The sequence below is a fragment of the Tenebrio molitor genome, unplaced genomic scaffold (assembly GCF_963966145.1).
Source record: "Tenebrio molitor unplaced genomic scaffold, icTenMoli1.1 SCAFFOLD_622, whole genome shotgun sequence".
Taxonomy (NCBI): Eukaryota; Metazoa; Arthropoda; class Insecta; order Coleoptera; family Tenebrionidae; genus Tenebrio; species Tenebrio molitor.
Genome location: NW_027184188.1, coordinates 1 through 22,376, shown reverse-complemented (window position 1 = coordinate 22,376; position 22,376 = coordinate 1). Strand labels below are relative to the sequence as shown.

Genomic DNA, 22,376 nt, shown 5'->3' with positions numbered 1-22,376 from the left:
CCACGATAATTGACAAGTCTGTCATACAGCCCTACCATTTAAAACCTTTATTCTCTTCGTTTTAAAAATAGTTTCGCATGGTTTTTCTCTCTTCTCGTTTTACAATGGTCCAGTGACTAATAAATGAGTGTTGTGTTATGAGTTTGTTCGAGCTCAAAAAAACGTGGTTCGAAATTGTTTAACGTTTAACGAATGGTAAGTTATTCTAGTTTTTATGTTGGTCTTAACGTGTTAGGGGCCAAGAATACAACATTGTCTGTCCATTATAACATAGAACTGATATGTTGAATTCAGATCTCTAATTATTTAAAAACCAAAAAAATAAAGCAGCAGTCAAAGTGGCATGTACGCGTAACCTAATATATATTTTTTTTACATTAAAAGATCGCCGTCTTCCTCGTCGCACTTACGACATTTGCATATGTTATCTTTGTTAAACTCACGGAAGGAATATAATGAACCGGTCACCCGTCCAAGTGCTGACCGCTGCCCGCGTGGCTTACCTTCGGTGATCGAACGACAACCTTTACCGTTTGACGAGTTTTTATTCTGCAATTGTTTACAATTAATCGACAAAAAAAATTGTTTTCTTAATTATCTAGTACTTAAAGCTATGAATCTACATTATACGGGTCTGTGCATGTTTCCGAATACCTGCACGAAAAACAAATCGGTTCGGTGGTTGCTATGGATTTCAAAAAAAAACAAAAAGTGTTGGGGGGCAACGGCACGCGGTGTTCCCAAGCGGTCACCCATCCAAGTACTGACCGCGCCCGACGTTGCTTAACTTCGGTGATCGGACGAGAACCGGTGCTTTTCAACGTGGTATGGCCGTTGCCGTGGTGTTTAGGTGTGATCGTTGGTGTAAAATATATTGCTTTTAACATTCCGATGCACGAATATGAACATCAAAACGCGATGCGTTTCGTTTCCGTATGCACTTACCCTCTGACGACCGACGTCGGACCGAACTAACGGGAAATCCCACAACAACCACCACGTCACGCTCTAACGACAAGAGAGACTACTAGACGGACTGGCGATCTCCCGCGTCGCACATTTTTCGACCGCCGGCGGCGGTGGAAAATCCAGAATTTCACCCCACCTACCGCGCTGCTTGCTCCGACGACGACGAGATTCCCACATTTGGATCGACCGAAATATGTAAGTAATATCAGGAAGTTCCGATTTTCGAGAGGAGACCTGTGTTTCTATTTACCTATCTATAATAATTATCGTTATAATCATCATATCATTATTATTATTATTAACATTATTATTTATTACCATTATTATTATTATTATTATTATTTATCGTCCCTCGGATTCGGCGATCTTCGAAAATCCAAGTTGGACCGTTAGACATTCGAACGCGGTGTGCGTGGCTGACGAGTTGTTATTTTTGGCGTTTTTTCTTCGATCTTCACCCCGACTTCGGACGACGCAGGTCGGACACGAAATTACGAAGAGAGAAAGACGGAAGAAAGGAAGAAAACCTGAAGATCCGTCGAAGAAAATATCGGAAAACTCGTAGGTGCGGCATCGGTCGGACGATGAAGACCGTCTCCTTTCGGATGATCCTCTCGACGGACTTTCGGCCGTCCCGAAGGGTCCGGACGGCAACGGGACCCGTCGTCGACTCGTCCCGTTTCAACTTCCGCCGAAAACGATCGACCTGAACGTCGGAGAGGCGGTTCGCGGCATCCTGTTGTCGGAATTGCCTCGGTTCGAACACCAGGTCCTTTCTGTGCTTCGACCGTTTCGGAAGCGTTTGGCGACGCGAAGATGTCGTAAAATCGAGAAGGTGGCGCGGTATTCCGGGAAGAGATGGACCAATATTTCGGCGAACGAAATATGGATTCCCGGAATCGACGCGTCTACCCCGCACCGCCGACGTAAACCGTCGGTCCCGAATCGAAACCGTGACGACCCGGATTTAGGGCTGGTGGTTGGAGGGGCGTGTACCTGATTCGAAACCCACCGACGTTCCGAGACGAACTTCGCTATCTCCAGGGAAACTTCGGAAACCGAGTTCGGCCAGCTTGATCACACGGTGGCGATGGTGATCGAGGAAAGAGGACGATGCCATCACGCGGGCAACGATTCCGAGGCCTGCAATTTCTTCGACGGCGGACGCGGTGCGCGTTCAGTCTTCCGTCCGCAGTGGCGACTATTTTATAAAGACTTAGAAAATTTTTTTGTTCAATTCTCGTTCACGAGGTGCTCGAAGTGTACGTGTGTGAGCAAGTGTTTTTTCAATAATTATTATTAACTTTTAACGTTTTAACGTGAAAGATGGCCGACGTCGAAAATCAAACAGCATCATCGGTCACCACCGGTTCCGCTGCCACCCCTCAATCCCACGCGAAGAAAGAGAAAAAAGCGAAAAATCCCAGGGCGAAACCGTCCCATCCTCCGACATCCGAGATGGTAAACAACGCCATCAAGGGACTCAAGGAACGCGGAGGATCGTCTCTTCAGGCCATCAAGAAGTTCGTCGCCGCAAATTACAAAGTCGACGCCGAAAAGGTCGCCCCTTTCATCAAGAAATATCTGAAAGGCGCCGTGGCGTCGGGATCTCTGGTTCAGACGAAAGGTAAGGGCGCGTCGGGTTCGTTCAAGCTCGCCTCGTCCACCTCCGGTGGTGCCAAAGTCGCCTCCGCCTCCGACAAGAGGAAACCCGCTTCGTCCGCCGCATCCAAGACGAAAAAATCATCCGCCAAACGTACCGCCGTCGCGACGACTTCCGACAAGGCTTCCTCGAAGACAGCCAAAAAACAAGCCTCCCCCAAAGCGAAGAAGACTGCTGCCGAAAAGAAGAGCGCCGTCGCTGCCTCCGCCGCCGCAGCGAAAGCCAAGAAATCGGCCGCCTCCTCGGCAGAAAAGAAAACTAGAGCCGCCCCGAAACCCCGATCGCCTTCCAAAGCGAAGAAATCTAACAAGGCTGGTCCGACTAAAAAACCCAAAGCACCCAAACCCAAGACAGCCAAAGCCATTCCTGTCAAGGTGAAAAAGGCCGCTTCGCCGAAGAGGAAAAAGTGAGAAACGTGGATGGATACTCGACTCATGTTCGTTCGGCTGTGCCTCGTTCCGACGTCATCATCGTACTACCGGCAACGGGGCACGCACAAATGGCCCTTTTCAGGGCCACACGATAATCTACGACGAAAAAAAGAAATAAAACTATCCTTACGGCGAAACCAAATAAAATAGATAGCATCAGCTGGCAGGTAGGTGATGACAGGATGCAATAAAATTTTACGAACGACCGCAACCCAACCCGAATCGAGAGGACCGACCGATTATTGACATTTTTATTTTATTCATTTCCGGTTGAAGGGCGATATATTTTTTTTTTTGCCTGTAAAGTTTGAGGTTCTGAAAAGAACCGATTTTTTTGTTATAAAATTCGTGTTTCGTGTTGTTCTTCCGAAACACGATGTGGAAAAATTTAAGCGCGTTCACCCCGAATACGTCTGGCAAGTTGGATGTCCTTTGGCATGATGGTTACACGTTTGGCGTGGATGGCGCACAAATTCGTGTCCTCGAACAGACCGACCAAGTAAGCTTCGCTCGCTTCCTGGAGGGCCATCACGGCGGAGCTTTGGAAGCGCAAATCGGTTTTGAAATCCTGAGCGATCTCCCTCACCAAACGTTGAAAGGGAAGCTTGCGGATGAGCAACTCGGTACTTTTCTGGTAACGACGGATCTCACGCAGAGCCACGGTACCAGGTCTGTAACGGTGGGGCTTCTTGACGCCGCCAGTGGCGGGAGCGCTTTTCCTGGCCGCTTTGGTAGCCAGTTGTTTCCTGGGGGCTTTTCCTCCGGTGGACTTGCGTGCGGTCTGCTTGGTCCTGGCCATTTCGAATGAAACGAATGAAAAACAAAACTGACAATTATTAAAATCGACTCTGACGATCGTTAGACGTGCACGCGTCGAAAGGTAAACGGGTACTAAAAATTCCGCCATATTAAATTGTACTTTTATACGTGAACAAAGTCAACGGCTGACTTCGTCGATTGGTCGATGGTGAACCGTTGAATCTATATAAGGCTCCGTTAGTTGAAATTTTGCGGTAGTTGACTTCCTAGGGACGAGGTGTGCAGGTATTTTGTGTCAGTTGAAATAATCTGAAAAGATGACCGGTCGCGGTAAAGGAGGCAAAGGATTGGGAAAAGGAGGAGCGAAGCGTCATCGCAAAGTCCTGCGTGACAACATCCAGGGCATCACGAAACCCGCTATCAGAAGATTGGCTCGTCGTGGCGGCGTGAAACGTATTTCCGGTTTGATCTACGAAGAAACTCGCGGAGTCCTGAAAGTGTTCTTGGAAAATGTCATCCGAGATGCCGTCACCTACACGGAACACGCCAAACGTAAAACCGTGACAGCGATGGACGTCGTCTACGCTTTGAAACGTCAAGGACGCACCCTCTACGGTTTCGGAGGTTAATTTCCTGGCGCTCTTCACCGTTCGAGAAAACCAGAATAAAATACGAAATACAAAATCGGTTCTTTTCAGAACCACAAAATAAAAATAAGAGGAAAAAAAAGAAACATGATGTTCTTTCGAGAAACAACGGACAATTATTACTAACTGACTACCTGATAAATGTACCAAGATCGTAAACACCCCTTGCTTTCCTTTTGGCATTGCAGTCGTAAATGATAATAATACAAAAAGAAAAGATGCATCGGTCATTTTACGAAAAAAAAAAGCTATAGTGGCCCTGAGAAGGGCCGATATTTTGAGTTTTCGCCACGGAGATGGATCGATCGTTCGTTTAAGGTTTCTTCTCGGTTTTTTTGGGTAAAAGTACGGCCTGAATGTTGGGTAAGACACCGCCTTGGGCGATCGTAACTCCGGACAGGAGTTTGTTCAATTCCTCGTCGTTTCTGATGGCCAGCTGCAGATGACGCGGTATAATACGTGTCTTCTTGTTGTCACGGGCAGCGTTTCCTGCCAATTCTAGAACTTCGGCGGCTAAGTACTCCATGACGGCGGCCAAATAGACGGGAGCTCCTGCACCGACGCGTTCCGCGTAATTTCCTTTTCTGAGAAGACGATGTATCCTACCCACCGGAAACTGGAGACCGGCACGGCTCGAACGGGATTTCGCTTTTCCCTTCACTTTACCTCCTTTACCGCGACCTGACATTTTAAGTTCGTTCGTTAGACACCACGAGAAGTAATAAAACTGACGGACGGGACTCGTCGATTGTAAAAGCTGGTAGCTGTGCTTCGAATTTATAGCCTCCGTGATAGGAGAATAGGACGTGACGATTGGTGGGAGCCCGTTTTCAGGTGGGGTTCTGGTGAACACACTACCTATCAGAAAGGTGGTGGTGCAAAGTTAACGCACGCACACGAGTCAGAGCAGTTCGCGAGTTTGTTGAATCGAATTGAATTGAAAAATGCCGCCGAAGACAAGTGGTAAGGCAGCCAAGAAGGCCGGGAAAGCTCAGAAGAACATTTCCAAGAGCGACAAAAAAAAGAAGCGCAGGAGGAAGGAGAGCTATGCCATCTACATCTACAAGGTGTTGAAACAAGTCCATCCCGACACCGGTATCTCTAGTAAGGCTATGAGCATAATGAACAGTTTCGTGAACGACATCTTCGAACGTATCGCCGCTGAAGCTTCCCGTCTGGCACACTACAACAAACGTTCGACGATCACCAGCAGAGAAATTCAAACTGCCGTGCGTCTGTTGTTGCCCGGTGAGTTGGCCAAGCACGCCGTCTCCGAAGGTACCAAAGCCGTCACCAAGTACACCAGTTCGAAATAGATGTTTTTCGTTTTCGACACATTTATAAACGGTTCTTTTCAGAACCACAAAAACTCTCGAACAAAAAAGAAAAAGACGTGAAACAGCGATTTTTAATTAACTTTTATTATGTCATTATTATTATTATTAGGTTTCATGCATTATCGGTATTTTGCACCCATGCCTATCCAACTTGTAGTTATGTGGTTATTGTATTCGAAATAATTTAGTTGATTGAGGTTATGTTATGAATAAATTTCTATTTTGCCAGAATACAACTCTTCGGAAGAAGAAATCAAATAAACAATCGTACATCTGCTGAACAACCTAGTTGATGGTTGATGGATTTGCATTACCCAGCATATAGCCTAAATGTTCATCTTTAGTGAAATTAAAATTACTTAGCTTTTTTAAGAAAGAAAAAATTAGAACGAATTCTCATCGAAAAAACCGCGATTCCTACAAATGATAGATGGTTTTGTAGTCGCGTATGTTATTGAATACAATGAGCCGACATTTTTCCGACTCTTTGTTTCATCGAAAACGTTGTTGACATTAGCAAGGAACGTTAAGGATTCCCTGAAACAGACAATTTCACTGTTTTGGAATAGCAGTATGTGCAAATGAGAGGACAGAAGACTTTGAAAAAAGGAGTGAACAAAACTGTACTTTAGTACAGAATGTTATGTTTATTTTAATTTCAATTGTTCCTGTTTTAATGAGATTTTTTATGTTCCTAAATCATTTTCTATTTTTTTTTTCATTAGAGAAGAGTTATTGTCGAGTTATTATCTCTACCTAGCATAAAAATTAAAATACTTTGCAACATTACGTTATTATACATTGCATATCTGACATAAAATACTTGCAAAAATTACTTAGCTAATTAATATTACGCATGACAACTCACATTATTTACTTTGCAAAACATTATAGAATACATAACAGATAATTGTGACCCTGTGTATTGTTCATTGGAATTAAAATAAAAAAAACGTGATTTCGTCAATCGCCGTTATTTGCGACTTCAGGCAACTGTCGCTAAGAGCTATTTTTGTTTCTCCGTTCAATTTCCCGATAAAATCGTCGACTTAGTTATTAACTAAGTTCTTCAGTTAGGTGGTATCAACAATACCACAATAGCCATGTTGCCGGAGTTTTTTGATAAAAGACTTGCTAGTTGGAATACAGAAAATATTTACCAAACACCTATTCACGATAATAAACCGGGGCACTATTGTGGGTTTTCGGTTGGTTTTATATTATATTAGGTACTCACCCTTCGTAACGTGTCTCCACGAAAAAACGTCACTTTCACACTAACCACCTTTCGTTTTAACTCTCGCGACGATAACTGAAATGTTGACGCGCGCCGGACAGATTCACGGACATACAACCACCACCCACCCACCCCGCGCCCCGGTTTCCGTCTGGACTGGTTCTGTCGTCCGAGTGAGTGCCAAAAATTAGCGTTCGTCTATTAAATGATTGTCGGATGATGATTATTGACGGACACTTTTATCGCACCCGATCACACTTTAGTTACTACCTACGTTTAGTATCGACGACGCATCGTTTCGATTATTGAAATTCGAATTGAATTTTTTTTTTTTCTAGTTTTCGACGTAGATTCGCGTGACACAAATATTATGAGCCTTTTTGGATCGATTTCGTGTGCATCACGCCATTTCTACGGGCGAACGTGAATGTGTGATGTTGACGTGATGGAAGCAACGTTTAGGCAATCCGCATTACGTATTACTATCAATTATATTTTAAACGAATGAAAACTTCAATTCAGAAGTGTGATAATCCCGATCCATTCAAGTTTTGTTAATTTTAGATTAAAAATGCGTGAGTATTGTACTATTGCTAACGATGCCAAAACATCGCATATTCAATGTAAAAAGAACAAGAGCAACGGGCCATTAAGTTAATTTAAAAATAACTCGTACCGGATAAGTCGAATACGTATCCAGGGAAAATTTATTAATTTTAAAATTGACCGGCGGAAACAGGTTCTCGCCTCCCACCACTTTTGTGTAGCGGCCGCCAAATCAATTTTGTTTTTATATAATTGATTCAAAAAATTGAAATTCACGCATAGTTATCTGTGCCTGAAGTGGGTCATTTTCATTGCATTGTTAGTAAGATCGAAACCATAGAAACCATACAAAACGCATACGACTATTTCTGTTTTTCATTTCACGCACTGTTTTTTATTAGTTACCTAGCAACATGGTCACTGCATTGAAACTTCAGAGTTCCTTCAAAAATTTGAATTTTTAATTTCAATTTTTTGAATCAATGATTTAATATAAAAATAACTATTGTGGAAAACAGCAAAAAATAAAATAATACCACTAATTGGCGGCTGGTCAGGATAGACCTAACGTTCGAAATTTAGAAAAATATTTTTTTTATTTTAATACTGTTACTTTTCTAATGAAGTGCGAAATAAGTTGTGCCCCATAGCTATCTTTTTTATTTTTCACTACGACAATTACAAAGTGTTGATATTCACAACTTTTCGTGAGCACTTCGATAGAAATGAACAAGAACGCAGGAAAATTCCACACCGAATATTAATATTCTGTCTTGGCCCATGTTTACTTTTATCTACCGCAAAACAAAATGTTCGGATTTGTCAGGGGTATTCTGATTTAAAAAAAGAAGAACATTTGACGAATATTTTAAGTCTCAAACGTTTGGAAAATAATGCAACAACAATTCATAGACTACAAAAAAGCCTATGATTCAGTACCACATTCATGGTTAATTAAAATTCTTAAAATTTATAAAATTAATATTAAATTAAATCACCTTCTTTATATGGATGACATAAAACTTAACAATAACTGAAAATCAATCAATATGTCGTGGTCATTACGAAAATTTAGAATATATAACTAAAGAAGGAGAAATCATTAAAAATTTAAATAAAGGAGAATTTTATAAATATTTAGGTATTAATCAATCAAATCAAATTAAATCTATTCTTTTGGTGTTATAAAATGGTCCAAAACTAATTTAAAGAATATAAATATTCAAACTAGAGTTCTCTTTACAAAATTTTGTAAACATCACCCCAAATCTGCTGTTGAAAGATTTAATTTACCACGCGAAAATGGTGGTAGGGGTTTTTCAAATCTAGAAATTCTACAACACAATCAAATTGCTTCACTAAAAAATTATTTTCTCAATAGAGCTCGTGATATGACACTATAGCAAATATAAAACAAAAGTCTTTACATGGGAGATATTTTAAAGAGCTGAGGGTTTTATATTTGCAATACAAGATCTTGCACCGTTTTGGCTCACAGCGAATATAAAAAACGTCATGATATATTCGCAAAAATTATACACATGAATTTAGCAGTTAAATTCAATTTATTAAAGGATACACAACCACATTACATTTATAAACCAGAAAGTTGTTTAGAAAATGACAATTACAAATTATATTTTGATCGCACAGTTTTAACTGACATTCACATTCAGCATAACAGACCAGACATTATTATTTTAAATAAACAACAAAAGCAAGCATATCTTTTAGATATAGCTGTTCCAAATTCACACAATATAACACAGACATATAATACAAAAATTAATAAATATATTATTATAATTTCAGCAACAGGAATAGTACCGCAATCTCTTTTTAAAAATTTAAAAATTTTGGACTTAGAGAACACATAAAACACAAAAAAGTCAAAATGTGGAGGCGAGACGCCGGTAATTATGTTGATAAGCACTGCACTACTGCCGCCGGGTGGAGGTGGGATACGAAAAGAAGATGCTCTCACTGCTCTCACTCACAATAAGTTCGGAAAAACCGAATTTTATTATCGTATTTAATTGACGTCACAGTTACTTTGGCGAAACAGGAGCTCGCTTTTCGAAGGCATGATGAAAAAGACAGACGAATCAATTTGATATATAAAACCTAACAGGAACGGCTGGTCCATGAGGTCATTTGGGTAATGACCCCCTAAAAAATAAAGGTTTTACCCAACACCAGCCGCGACTGCAATGTACACAAGACTATGACTGCTACATATTATGTTATTTCAACCAAATCAGAAGTACAATAATTTTGAAAAGTAAGTGCAATGTATACTTCTAAATCTATCTAAATTTATTAATATGTAATTTTTTTCAAAACTATCGATCTTTCTTTGAAACATTTTCAATTCACAATTCACTGTTGGAAGCGCTGTACTTTTTAGTATAAATACGTATACGAAAAATTAAAATAATAGTTGAATTAACACATCGTTAAATGTTACGAGGAACATAGTTTTTTGGATTACACAGCAAAATCTTGGAATTTCAGTCCGATATTACTCCATTGAGTCTTTGGACTCACAAATAAATACCTCGAAAAGCCGACAAACATCTGTCTAGAACTTTTCTAGTAACCAGAGGGTATCGTAAACGACCCGTGTTTAGACCTCTTTCGTGAAAGTGACCGACCGCCGGCGCCGCTCGATTTCGTCATAAATCTCAGCCGTACCCCCCACGATAATTGACAAGTCTGTCATACAGCCCTACCATTTAAAACCTTTATTCTCTTCGTTTTAAAAATAGTTTCGCATGGTTTTTCTCTCTTCTCGTTTTACAATGGTCCAGTGACTAATAAATGAGTGTTGTGTTATGAGTTTGTTCGAGCTCAAAAAAACGTGGTTCGAAATTGTTTAACGTTTAACGAATGGTAAGTTATTCTAGTTTTTATGTTGGTCTTAACGTGTTAGGGGCCAAGAATACAACATTGTCTGTCCATTATAACATAGAACTGATATGTTGAATTCAGATCTCTAATTATTTAAAAACCAAAAAAATAAAGCAGCAGTCAAAGTGGCATGTACGCGTAACCTAATATATATTTTTTTTACATTAAAAGATCGCCGTCTTCCTCGTCGCACTTACGACATTTGCATATGTTATCTTTGTTAAACTCACGGAAGGAATATAATGAACCGGTCACCCGTCCAAGTGCTGACCGCTGCCCGCGTGGCTTACCTTCGGTGATCGAACGACAACCTTTACCGTTTGACGAGTTTTTATTCTGCAATTGTTTACAATTAATCGACAAAAAAAATTGTTTTCTTAATTATCTAGTACTTAAAGCTATGAATCTACATTATACGGGTCTGTGCATGTTTCCGAATACCTGCACGAAAAACAAATCGGTTCGGTGGTTGCTATGGATTTCAAAAAAAAACAAAAAGTGTTGGGGGGCAACGGCACGCGGTGTTCCCAAGCGGTCACCCATCCAAGTACTGACCGCGCCCGACGTTGCTTAACTTCGGTGATCGGACGAGAACCGGTGCTTTTCAACGTGGTATGGCCGTTGCCGTGGTGTTTAGGTGTGATCGTTGGTGTAAAATATATTGCTTTTAACATTCCGATGCACGAATATGAACATCAAAACGCGATGCGTTTCGTTTCCGTATGCACTTACCCTCTGACGACCGACGTCGGACCGAACTAACGGGAAATCCCACAACAACCACCACGTCACGCTCTAACGACAAGAGAGACTACTAGACGGACTGGCGATCTCCCGCGTCGCACATTTTTCGACCGCCGGCGGCGGTGGAAAATCCAGAATTTCACCCCACCTACCGCGCTGCTTGCTCCGACGACGACGAGATTCCCACATTTGGATCGACCGAAATATGTAAGTAATATCAGGAAGTTCCGATTTTCGAGAGGAGACCTGTGTTTCTATTTACCTATCTATAATAATTATCGTTATAATCATCATATCATTATTATTATTATTAACATTATTATTTATTACCATTATTATTATTATTATTATTATTTATCGTCCCTCGGATTCGGCGATCTTCGAAAATCCAAGTTGGACCGTTAGACATTCGAACGCGGTGTGCGTGGCTGACGAGTTGTTATTTTTGGCGTTTTTTCTTCGATCTTCACCCCGACTTCGGACGACGCAGGTCGGACACGAAATTACGAAGAGAGAAAGACGGAAGAAAGGAAGAAAACCTGAAGATCCGTCGAAGAAAATATCGGAAAACTCGTAGGTGCGGCATCGGTCGGACGATGAAGACCGTCTCCTTTCGGATGATCCTCTCGACGGACTTTCGGCCGTCCCGAAGGGTCCGGACGGCAACGGGACCCGTCGTCGACTCGTCCCGTTTCAACTTCCGCCGAAAACGATCGACCTGAACGTCGGAGAGGCGGTTCGCGGCATCCTGTTGTCGGAATTGCCTCGGTTCGAACACCAGGTCCTTTCTGTGCTTCGACCGTTTCGGAAGCGTTTGGCGACGCGAAGATGTCGTAAAATCGAGAAGGTGGCGCGGTATTCCGGGAAGAGATGGACCAATATTTCGGCGAACGAAATATGGATTCCCGGAATCGACGCGTCTACCCCGCACCGCCGACGTAAACCGTCGGTCCCGAATCGAAACCGTGACGACCCGGATTTAGGGCTGGTGGTTGGAGGGGCGTGTACCTGATTCGAAACCCACCGACGTTCCGAGACGAACTTCGCTATCTCCAGGGAAACTTCGGAAACCGAGTTCGGCCAGCTTGATCACACGGTGGCGATGGTGATCGAGGAAAGAGGACGATGCCATCACGCGGGCAACGATTCCGAGGCCTGCAATTTCTTCGACGGCGGACGCGGTGCGCGTTCAGTCTTCCGTCCGCAGTGGCGACTATTTTATAAAGACTTAGAAAATTTTTTTGTTCAATTCTCGTTCACGAGGTGCTCGAAGTGTACGTGTGTGAGCAAGTGTTTTTTCAATAATTATTATTAACTTTTAACGTTTTAACGTGAAAGATGGCCGACGTCGAAAATCAAACAGCATCATCGGTCACCACCGGTTCCGCTGCCACCCCTCAATCCCACGCGAAGAAAGAGAAAAAAGCGAAAAATCCCAGGGCGAAACCGTCCCATCCTCCGACATCCGAGATGGTAAACAACGCCATCAAGGGACTCAAGGAACGCGGAGGATCGTCTCTTCAGGCCATCAAGAAGTTCGTCGCCGCAAATTACAAAGTCGACGCCGAAAAGGTCGCCCCTTTCATCAAGAAATATCTGAAAGGCGCCGTGGCGTCGGGATCTCTGGTTCAGACGAAAGGTAAGGGCGCGTCGGGTTCGTTCAAGCTCGCCTCGTCCACCTCCGGTGGTGCCAAAGTCGCCTCCGCCTCCGACAAGAGGAAACCCGCTTCGTCCGCCGCATCCAAGACGAAAAAATCATCCGCCAAACGTACCGCCGTCGCGACGACTTCCGACAAGGCTTCCTCGAAGACAGCCAAAAAACAAGCCTCCCCCAAAGCGAAGAAGACTGCTGCCGAAAAGAAGAGCGCCGTCGCTGCCTCCGCCGCCGCAGCGAAAGCCAAGAAATCGGCCGCCTCCTCGGCAGAAAAGAAAACTAGAGCCGCCCCGAAACCCCGATCGCCTTCCAAAGCGAAGAAATCTAACAAGGCTGGTCCGACTAAAAAACCCAAAGCACCCAAACCCAAGACAGCCAAAGCCATTCCTGTCAAGGTGAAAAAGGCCGCTTCGCCGAAGAGGAAAAAGTGAGAAACGTGGATGGATACTCGACTCATGTTCGTTCGGCTGTGCCTCGTTCCGACGTCATCATCGTACTACCGGCAACGGGGCACGCACAAATGGCCCTTTTCAGGGCCACACGATAATCTACGACGAAAAAAAGAAATAAAACTATCCTTACGGCGAAACCAAATAAAATAGATAGCATCAGCTGGCAGGTAGGTGATGACAGGATGCAATAAAATTTTACGAACGACCGCAACCCAACCCGAATCGAGAGGACCGACCGATTATTGACATTTTTATTTTATTCATTTCCGGTTGAAGGGCGATATATTTTTTTTTTTGCCTGTAAAGTTTGAGGTTCTGAAAAGAACCGATTTTTTTGTTATAAAATTCGTGTTTCGTGTTGTTCTTCCGAAACACGATGTGGAAAAATTTAAGCGCGTTCACCCCGAATACGTCTGGCAAGTTGGATGTCCTTTGGCATGATGGTTACACGTTTGGCGTGGATGGCGCACAAATTCGTGTCCTCGAACAGACCGACCAAGTAAGCTTCGCTCGCTTCCTGGAGGGCCATCACGGCGGAGCTTTGGAAGCGCAAATCGGTTTTGAAATCCTGAGCGATCTCCCTCACCAAACGTTGAAAGGGAAGCTTGCGGATGAGCAACTCGGTACTTTTCTGGTAACGACGGATCTCACGCAGAGCCACGGTACCAGGTCTGTAACGGTGGGGCTTCTTGACGCCGCCAGTGGCGGGAGCGCTTTTCCTGGCCGCTTTGGTAGCCAGTTGTTTCCTGGGGGCTTTTCCTCCGGTGGACTTGCGTGCGGTCTGCTTGGTCCTGGCCATTTCGAATGAAACGAATGAAAAACAAAACTGACAATTATTAAAATCGACTCTGACGATCGTTAGACGTGCACGCGTCGAAAGGTAAACGGGTACTAAAAATTCCGCCATATTAAATTGTACTTTTATACGTGAACAAAGTCAACGGCTGACTTCGTCGATTGGTCGATGGTGAACCGTTGAATCTATATAAGGCTCCGTTAGTTGAAATTTTGCGGTAGTTGACTTCCTAGGGACGAGGTGTGCAGGTATTTTGTGTCAGTTGAAATAATCTGAAAAGATGACCGGTCGCGGTAAAGGAGGCAAAGGATTGGGAAAAGGAGGAGCGAAGCGTCATCGCAAAGTCCTGCGTGACAACATCCAGGGCATCACGAAACCCGCTATCAGAAGATTGGCTCGTCGTGGCGGCGTGAAACGTATTTCCGGTTTGATCTACAAAGAAACTCGCGGAGTCCTGAAAGTGTTCTTGGAAAATGTCATCCGAGATGCCGTCACCTACACGGAACACGCCAAACGTAAAACCGTGACAGCGATGGACGTCGTCTACGCTTTGAAACGTCAAGGACGCACCCTCTACGGTTTCGGAGGTTAATTTCCTGGCGCTCTTCACCGTTCGAGAAAACCAGAATAAAATACGAAATACAAAATCGGTTCTTTTCAGAACCACAAAATAAAAATAAGAGGAAAAAAAAGAAACATGATGTTCTTTCGAGAAACAACGGACAATTATTACTAACTGACTACCTGATAAATGTACCAAGATCGTAAACACCCCTTGCTTTCCTTTTGGCATTGCAGTCGTAAATGATAATAATACAAAAAGAAAAGATGCATCGGTCATTTTACGAAAAAAAAAAGCTATAGTGGCCCTGAGAAGGGCCGATATTTTGAGTTTTCGCCACGGAGATGGATCGATCGTTCGTTTAAGGTTTCTTCTCGGTTTTTTTGGGTAAAAGTACGGCCTGAATGTTGGGTAAGACACCGCCTTGGGCGATCGTAACTCCGGACAGGAGTTTGTTCAATTCCTCGTCGTTTCTGATGGCCAGCTGCAGATGACGCGGTATAATACGTGTCTTCTTGTTGTCACGGGCAGCGTTTCCTGCCAATTCTAGAACTTCGGCGGCTAAGTACTCCATGACGGCGGCCAAATAGACGGGAGCTCCTGCACCGACGCGTTCCGCGTAATTTCCTTTTCTGAGAAGACGATGTATCCTACCCACCGGAAACTGGAGACCGGCACGGCTCGAACGGGATTTCGCTTTTCCCTTCACTTTACCTCCTTTACCGCGACCTGACATTTTAAGTTCGTTCGTTAGACACCACGAGAAGTAATAAAACTGACGGACGGGACTCGTCGATTGTAAAAGCTGGTAGCTGTGCTTCGAATTTATAGCCTCCGTGATAGGAGAATAGGACGTGACGATTGGTGGGAGCCCGTTTTCAGGTGGGGTTCTGGTGAACACACTACCTATCAGAAAGGTGGTGGTGCAAAGTTAACGCACGCACACGAGTCAGAGCAGTTCGCGAGTTTGTTGAATCGAATTGAATTGAAAAATGCCGCCGAAGACAAGTGGTAAGGCAGCCAAGAAGGCCGGGAAAGCTCAGAAGAACATTTCCAAGAGCGACAAAAAAAAGAAGCGCAGGAGGAAGGAGAGCTATGCCATCTACATCTACAAGGTGTTGAAACAAGTCCATCCCGACACCGGTATCTCTAGTAAGGCTATGAGCATAATGAACAGTTTCGTGAACGACATCTTCGAACGTATCGCCGCTGAAGCTTCCCGTCTGGCACACTACAACAAACGTTCGACGATCACCAGCAGAGAAATTCAAACTGCCGTGCGTCTGTTGTTGCCCGGTGAGTTGGCCAAGCACGCCGTCTCCGAAGGTACCAAAGCCGTCACCAAGTACACCAGTTCGAAATAGATGTTTTTCGTTTTCGACACATTTATAAACGGTTCTTTTCAGAACCACAAAAACTCTCGAACAAAAAAGAAAAAGACGTGAAACAGCGATTTTTAATTAACTTTTATTATGTCATTATTATTATTATTAGGTTTCATGCATTATCGGTATTTTGCACCCATGCCTATCCAACTTGTAGTTATGTGGTTATTGTATTCGAAATAATTTAGTTGATTGAGGTTATGTTATGAATAAATTTCTATTTTGCCAGAATACAACTCTTCGGAAGAAGAAATCAAATAAACAATCGTACATCTGCTGAACAACCTAGTTGATGGTTGATGGATTTGCATTACCCAGCATATAGCCTAAATGTTCATCTTTAGTGAAATTAAAATTACTTAGCTTTTTTAAGAAAGAAAAAATTAGAACGAATTCTCATCGAAAAAACCGCGATTCCTACAAATGATACAGATGGTTTTGTAGTCGCGTATGTTATTGAATACAATGAGCCGACATTTTTCCGACTCTTTGTTTCATCGAAAACGTTGTTGACATTAGCAAGGAACGTTAAGGATTCCCTGAAACAGACAATTTCACTGTTTTGGAATAGCAGTATGTGCAAATGAGAGGACAGAAGACTTTGAAAAAAGGAGTGAACAAAACTGTACTTTAGTACAGAATGTTATGTTTATTTTAATTTCAATTGTTCCTGTTTTAATGAGATTTTTTATGTTCCTAAATCATTTTCTATTTTTTTTTTCATTAGAGAAGAGTTATTGTCGAGTTATTATCTCTACCTAGCATAAAAATTAAAATACTTTGCAACATTACGTTATTATACATTGCATATCTGACATAAAATACTTGCAAAAATTACTTAGCTAATTAATATTACGCATGACAACTCACATTATTTACTTTGCAAAACATTATAGAATACATAACAGATAATTGTGACCCTGTGTATTGTTCATTGGAATTAAAATAAAAAAAACGTGATTTCGTCAATCGCCGTTATTTGCGACTTCAGGCAACTGTCGCTAAGAGCTATTTTTGTTTCTCCGTTCAATTTCCCGATAAAATCGTCGACTTAGTTATTAACTAAGTTCTTCAGTTAGGTGGTATCAACAATACCACAATAGCCATGTTGCCGGAGTTTTTTGATAAAAGACTTGCTAGTTGGAATACAGAAAATATTTACCAAACACCTATTCACGATAATAAACCGGGGCACTATTGTGGGTTTTCGGTTGGTTTTATATTATATTAGGTACTCACCCTTCGTAACGTGTCTCCACGAAAAAACGTCACTTTCACACTAACCACCTTTCGTTTTAACTCTCGCGACGATAACTGAAATGTTGACGCGCGCCGGACAGATTCACGGACATACAACCACCCACCCACCCCGCGCCCCGGTTTCCGTCTGGACTGGTTCTGTCGTCCGAGTGAGTGCCAAAAATTAGCGTTCGTCTATTAAATGATTGTCGGATGATGATTATTGACGGACACTTTTATCGCACCCGATCACACTTTAGTTACTACCTACGTTTAGTATCGACGACGCATCGTTTCGATTATTGAAATTCGAATTGAATTTTTTTTTTTTCTAGTTTTCGACGTAGATTCGCGTGACACAAATATTATGAGCCTTTTTTGGATCGATTTCGTGTGCATCACGCCATTTCTACGGGCGAACGTGAATGTGTGATGTTGACGTGATGGAAGCAACGTTTAGGCAATCCGCATTACGTATTACTATCAATTATATTTTAAACGAATGAAAACTTCAATTCAGAAGTGTGATAATCCCGATCCATTCAAGTTTTGTTAATTTTAGATTAAAAATGCGTGAGTATTGTACTATTGCTAACGATGCCAAAACATCGCATATTCAATGTAAAAAGAACAAGAGCAACGGGCCATTAAGTTAATTTAAAAATAACTCGTACCGGATAAGTCGAATACGTATCCAGGGAAAATTTATTAATTTTAAAATTGACCGGCGGAAACAGGTTCTCGCCTCCCACCACTTTTGTGTAGCGGCCGCCAAATCAATTTTGTTTTTATATAATTGATTCAAAAAATTGAAATTCACGCATAGTTATCTGTGCCTGAAGTGGGTCATTTTCATTGCATTGTTAGTAAGATCGAAACCATAGAAACCATACAAAACGCATACGACTATTTCTGTTTTTCATTTCACGCACTGTTTTTTATTAGTTACCTAGCAACATGGTCACTGCATTGAAACTTCAGAGTTCCTTCAAAAATTTGAATTTTTAATTTCAATTTTTTGAATCAATGATTTAATATAAAAATAACTATTGTGGAAAACAGCAAAAAATAAAATAATACCACTAATTGGCGGCTGGTCAGGATAGACCTAACGTTCGAAATTTAGAAAAATATTTTTTTTATTTTAATACTGTTACTTTTCTAATGAAGTGCGAAATAAGTTGTGCCCCATAGCTATCTTTTTTATTTTTCACTACGACAATTACAAAGTGTTGATATTCACAACTTTTCGTGAGCACTTCGATAGAAATGAACAAGAACGCAGGAAAATTCCACACCGAATATTAATATTCTGTCTTGGCCCATGTTTACTTTTATCTACCGCAAAACAAAATGTTCGGATTTGTCAGGGGTATTCTGATTTAAAAAAAGAAGAACATTTGACGAATATTTTAAGTCTCAAACGTTTGGAAAATAATGCAACAACAATTCATAGACTACAAAAAAGCCTATGATTCAGTACCACATTCATGGTTAATTAAAATTCTTAAAATTTATAAAATTAATATTAAATTAAATCACCTTCTTTATATGGATGACATAAAACTTAACAATAACTGAAAATCAATCAATATGTCGTGGTCATTACGAAAATTTAGAATATATAACTAAAGAAGGAGAAATCATTAAAAATTTAAATAAAGGAGAATTTTATAAATATTTAGGTATTAATCAATCAAATCAAATTAAATCTATTCTTTTGGTGTTATAAAATGGTCCAAAACTAATTTAAAGAATATAAATATTCAAACTAGAGTTCTCTTTACAAAATTTTGTAAACATCACCCCAAATCTGCTGTTGAAAGATTTAATTTACCACGCGAAAATGGTGGTAGGGGTTTTTCAAATCTAGAAATTCTACAACACAATCAAATTGCTTCACTAAAAAATTATTTTCTCAATAGAGCTCGTGATATGACACTATAGCAAATATAAAACAAAAGTCTTTACATGGGAGATATTTTAAAGAGCTGAGGGTTTTATATTTGCAATACAAGATCTTGCACCGTTTTGGCTCACAGCGAATATAAAAAACGTCATGATATATTCGCAAAAATTATACACATGAATTTAGCAGTTAAATTCAATTTATTAAAGGATACACAACCACATTACATTTATAAACCAGAAAGTTGTTTAGAAAATGACAATTACAAATTATATTTTGATCGCACAGTTTTAACTGACATTCACATTCAGCATAACAGACCAGACATTATTATTTTAAATAAACAACAAAAGCAAGCATATCTTTTAGATATAGCTGTTCCAAATTCACACAATATAACACAGACATATAATACAAAAATTAATAAATATATTATTATAATTTCAGCAACAGGAATAGTACCGCAATCTCTTTTTAAAAATTTAAAAATTTTGGACTTAGAGAACACATAAAACACAAAAAAGTCAAAATGTGGAGGCGAGACGCCGGTAATTATGTTGATAAGCACTGCACTACTGCCGCCGGGTGGAGGTGGGATACGAAAAGAAGATGCTCTCACTGCTCTCACTCACAATAAGTTCGGAAAAACCGAATTTTATTATCGTATTTAATTGACGTCACAGTTACTTTGGCGAAACAGGAGCTCGCTTTTCGAAGGCATGATGAAAAAGACAGACGAATCAATTTGATATATAAAACCTAACAGGAACGGCTGGTCCATGAGGTCATTTGGGTAATGACCCCCTAAAAAATAAAGGTTTTACCCAACACCAGCCGCGACTGCAATGTACACAAGACTATGACTGCTACATATTATGTTATTTCAACCAAATCAGAAGTACAATAATTTTGAAAAGTAAGTGCAATGTATACTTCTAAATCTATCTAAATTTATTAATATGTAATTTTTTTCAAAACTATCGATCTTTCTTTGAAACATTTTCAATTCACAATTCACTGTTGGAAGCGCTGTACTTTTTAGTATAAATACGTATACGAAAAATTAAAATAATAGTTGAATTAACACATCGTTAAATGTTACGAGGAACATAGTTTTTTGGATTACACAGCAAAATCTTGGAATTTCAGTCCGATATTACTCCATTGAGTCTTTGGACTCACAAATAAATACCTCGAAAAGCCGACAAACATCTGTCTAGAACTTTTCTAGTAACCAGAGGGTATCGTAAACGACCCGTGTTTAGACCTCTTTCGTGAAAGTGACCGACCGCCGGCGCCGCTCGATTTCGTCATAAATCTCAGCCGTACCCCCCACGATAATTGACAAGTCTGTCATACAGCCCTACCATTTAAAACCTTTATTCTCTTCGTTTTAAAAATAGTTTCGCATGGTTTTTCTCTCTTCTCGTTTTACAATGGTCCAGTGACTAATAAATGAGTGTTGTGTTATGAGTTTGTTCGAGCTCAAAAAAACGTGGTTCGAAATTGTTTAACGTTTAACGAATGGTAAGTTATTCTAGTTTTTATGTTGGTCTTAACGTGTTAGGGGCCAAGAATACAACATTGTCTGTCCATTATAACATAGAACTGATATGTTGAATTCAGATCTCTAATTATTTAAAAACCAAAAAAATAAAGCAGCAGTCAAAGTGGCATGTACGCGTAACCTAATATATATTTTTTTTACATTAAAAGATCGCCGTCTTCCTCGTCGCACTTACGACATTTGCATATGTTATCTTTGTTAAACTCACGGAAGGAATATAATGAACCGGTCACCCGTCCAAGTGCTGACCGCTGCCCGCGTGGCTTACCTTCGGTGATCGAACGACAACCTTTACCGTTTGACGAGTTTTTATTCTGCAATTGTTTACAATTAATCGACAAAAAAAATTGTTTTCTTAATTATCTAGTACTTAAAGCTATGAATCTACATTATACGGGTCTGTGCATGTTTCCGAATACCTGCACGAAAAACAAATCGGTTCGGTGGTTGCTATGGATTTCAAAAAAAAACAAAAAGTGTTGGGGGGCAACGGCACGCGGTGTTCCCAAGCGGTCACCCATCCAAGTACTGACCGCGCCCGACGTTGCTTAACTTCGGTGATCGGACGAGAACCGGTGCTTTTCAACGTGGTATGGCCGTTGCCGTGGTGTTTAGGTGTGATCGTTGGTGTAAAATATATTGCTTTTAACATTCCGATGCACGAATATGAACATCAAAACGCGATGCGTTTCGTTTCCGTATGCACTTACCCTCTGACGACCGACGTCGGACCGAACTAACGGGAAATCCCACAACAACCACCACGTCACGCTCTAACGACAAGAGAGACTACTAGACGGACTGGCGATCTCCCGCGTCGCACATTTTTCGACCGCCGGCGGCGGTGGAAAATCCAGAATTTCACCCCACCTACCGCGCTGCTTGCTCCGACGACGACGAGATTCCCACATTTGGATCGACCGAAATATGTAAGTAATATCAGGAAGTTCCGATTTTCGAGAGGAGACCTGTGTTTCTATTTACCTATCTATAATAATTATCGTTATAATCATCATATCATTATTATTATTATTAACATTATTATTTATTACCATTATTATTATTATTATTATTATTTATCGTCCCTCGGATTCGGCGATCTTCGAAAATCCAAGTTGGACCGTTAGACATTCGAACGCGGTGTGCGTGGCTGACGAGTTGTTATTTTTGGCGTTTTTTCTTCGATCTTCACCCCGACTTCGGACGACGCAGGTCGGACACGAAATTACGAAGAGAGAAAGACGGAAGAAAGGAAGAAAACCTGAAGATCCGTCGAAGAAAATATCGGAAAACTCGTAGGTGCGGCATCGGTCGGACGATGAAGACCGTCTCCTTTCGGATGATCCTCTCGACGGACTTTCGGCCGTCCCGAAGGGTCCGGACGGCAACGGGACCCGTCGTCGACTCGTCCCGTTTCAACTTCCGCCGAAAACGATCGACCTGAACGTCGGAGAGGCGGTTCGCGGCATCCTGTTGTCGGAATTGCCTCGGTTCGAACACCAGGTCCTTTCTGTGCTTCGACCGTTTCGGAAGCGTTTGGCGACGCGAAGATGTCGTAAAATCGAGAAG

The 22,376-nt window shown here is 41.4% G+C and overlaps 3 non-coding genes across 3 annotated transcripts; all 3 read right to left on the bottom strand.

Moving 5' to 3' along the window:
* Window positions 1-719: 719 nt before the first annotated feature.
* On the bottom strand, window positions 720-839 carry LOC138140945 (5S ribosomal RNA). The gene has a single exon (XR_011162852.1). It is a non-coding gene; the product is annotated as a 5S ribosomal RNA (ribosomal RNA).
* A 10,166-nt stretch (window positions 840-11,005) lies between these two features.
* Window positions 11,006-11,125, bottom strand: LOC138140944 (5S ribosomal RNA). Its single transcript, XR_011162851.1, has one exon. It is a non-coding gene; the product is annotated as a 5S ribosomal RNA (ribosomal RNA).
* Window positions 11,126-21,291: 10,166 nt separating this feature from the next.
* LOC138140943 (5S ribosomal RNA) lies at window positions 21,292-21,411 on the bottom strand. Its single transcript, XR_011162850.1, has one exon. It is a non-coding gene; the product is annotated as a 5S ribosomal RNA (ribosomal RNA).
* Between the last annotated feature and the right edge of the window lie 965 nt (window positions 21,412-22,376).